At 36.3% G+C, this 2,919-nt stretch overlaps 1 pseudogene; it reads left to right on the top strand.

Annotated features, from left to right (window-relative positions):
- Nucleotides 1-255: 255 nt before the first annotated feature.
- On the top strand, nt 256-2,116 carry LOC131825626 (proteasome subunit beta type-3-like; annotated as a pseudogene).
- Nucleotides 2,117-2,919: the final 803 nt, after the last annotated feature.

The raw sequence follows: 2,919 nt of genomic DNA, 5'->3' as shown, positions 1-2,919 counted from the left end.
AAATCAAAACCACATGGAAATACCACTTTATACCAGTTAGAATGGCCAAATTTAACAAGACAGTAAACTACAATTGTAATATTGTAATAACATTGTATGGTGACAGTGACTGCAACAATCACAGTGGGTATCATGTGTAGAATTCTTGAATTCTTGAATCAATCTTGTACACCTGAAACTAAATATAACATTGTGTGTTAATTATACCTCAAAAAATAATAAGACAAATAAAACTAATATAACTATTAGTCCTAATTCCAGGCCCAGGTGGTGACCACAGCATTCCAGAAGAGCTTTCTCATGCCTGACTGGCTATATATCAGACTGGCTGGACTCACCATCAATGTCCAGACTACTGCCCAGCGCCTCAAGTTCTGGATGAACCTGTATGAGCTAAGATATGGTTGGCAGATCAAGCCTTATATCCTCATGAGTATAGTGGTTAACCTCCTCTGAGAAACAGTTGGCCAATACTACACCTTGGGTTGGTCCCAAATATCCCTTCATTGCTCTCTACATCTCATCAGCTACCCCATGGTGACTGACAACTTTGTGGACAGCAGCATGTGCAGTAAACGAATGGAGTCAAACATGAATCCAGAGCACTTGCTTGAAACCATATCACAAGTCATGCTGAATGTGTGGACCAGGATGCAATGTGAGGCATGGGAGTCATTGTTCACATTTACCCTTTTGAAAAGGACAAAATCACCACCAAGAGTCTGAAAGCCCAAAGGGACTTATTTTCAATCCCCAGGCCCCACTCAAAAAAAAAAAAAAAAAAAAAGTTTTCTTACACATATGCGTGTGTGCACAGACACATGCACACATACCTTACATCACACAAAAATTAACTCAAAATTATTAAAGACTTGAAGACCTGAAACCAAAACACCCTAAGAAAACAAAGGCAATAAGCCCCTTGACACTGATTTTATCAATGAACCTTTTTTTCTGACACCAAAAGCAAAGGCAACAAAAGTAAAAACAAGTGGGAGTATATCAAACCAGAAATCTTCTGCAGAGCAAGGGAAACCATCAACATAATGAAAAGGCAACAAACTGAATGGGAGAAGATATTTGAAAATCACATATCTGCTACGGAACTACTATCCAAAACATATAAAGAATTCTACAACTCAAAACAACAAAAAATAACAATTAAAAATTGGCAGAGAATCTGAACAGACACTTTTTGAAACAAGACATATAGATATCCAACAGGTACATAAAGATATGGTCAATATCATTAATCAGCAGGGAAATGCAAATCAGAATCACAGTGAGATATTTCACACATGTAGGAATAGCTAGTATCAAAAAGATAAGAAATAACAAGTGCTGGCATTCATGTAGAGATTAAGAAAACTCTGTACACTATTGGTAGAAATGTAAATTGGTACAACCACTATGGAAAACAGTGTGAAAGTTCTTCAAAAAATTCAAAGTAGAACTACCATATGATCCAGCAATTCCACTTTGGGTATTTATCTTAAGAAAATGAAGAAAACACTGATTCGAAAAGATATATGCATCCCATATTCATCGAAGTGTTATTTATGGAAACAACCTAAGTGTCCACCAATGGATGAACGAATAAAGATGAGAGGATACACACACACACACACACACAAAAATACTTAGCTATTAAAAAGAATGAAGTTTTGGCACATGTAGCAAAATAAATGGACCTTGAAGGTATCATGCTATGAAATTAGAGAAAGACAAATACTGTATATCTCTCTTCTACATGGAATCTTAAAAAAAAAAAAACAACCAACCAACCAACAAACAAACACATAGCTACAGAGAACAGACTGGTACTAGTATGTGTGTATGGCATGGGGGGTGTCAAAATGGGTGAAGGTTGTCAAAAGGTATGAATTTCATTACAAAATAAGTCATGGGGATGTAATGTATAGCATGATGACTATAGTTAAACTGCATTACATATTAGTAAGTTGCTAAGAGAGTAGAATTCACAAGTAAAAATTCGTAGCTATGAAGTATGACATGTTAATTAGCCTTATTGTGATGACCATTTCATAAAATGTACAAATATCAAATCATTACATTGTATGACTGAAACTAATGTTATATGTCAAATATATTTCAATAGAAAAAATGTTGAAATTCTCTTAAAAGATATGAAGGGAGAAGAGAATGTAACCATTACTTCTACTTCCAGTTTTACATAGCAATAGAATGTTAAAAAGTAATTTTGTTACATAAATTATTATACCCTATAACATTTGATTGATTCATTTGAATTACATGAACTTTTATACTTTTTAATACTGTCTATCTAAGTTGAGAAACAGACAATGATCTAGGAAATTAAAAAATTTAAGGGTATATAGGAAAGATGCCATTTCCACTTAGGAGACCAGAATACTGAGAAAGTGGTTTACACAAGTTGCACAACTATTAAGTAGTAGGGCCATGATCCTAATCTAGATTCCTGACATCAAACTGTCCCTACCTCTTTTTTAATGCTAGGCATGGAGCCTAATGCAGGGCTTGAACTCAAGACCCTGAGATCAGAACTTAAGCTGAGATCAAGAGTTGAGTACTTAACCAACTGAGCCACGCAGGTGCCCCAAACTCCTTTTTTTTTTTTTAATTTTTTATAAACATTTAATGTATTATTAGCTCCAGGGTTACAGGTCTGTGAATCACCAGGTTTACATACTTCACAGCACTCACCATAGCACATACCCTCCCAATGTCCATAAACCCACCACCGTCTCCAAACTCCTTTTTAAAAAACAAAAATGAGGGTCAGGGAGTGCCTGGGGGGCTCAGTCAGTTGCGTGTCTACCTTTGGCTCAGGTCATGATCATGGGGTCCTGGGATTGAGTCCCGCATCAGTGGTCCCTGCTCAGCAGGGAGTCTGCTTCAACTTCTTCCCTGCCTCCT

This window comes from Mustela lutreola, chromosome 2, assembly GCF_030435805.1.
Source record: "Mustela lutreola isolate mMusLut2 chromosome 2, mMusLut2.pri, whole genome shotgun sequence".
Taxonomy (NCBI): domain Eukaryota; kingdom Metazoa; phylum Chordata; class Mammalia; order Carnivora; family Mustelidae; genus Mustela; species Mustela lutreola.
Note: the sequence above shows the minus strand (reverse complement) of the source record. Positions and strands in the feature narration are given on the sequence as shown.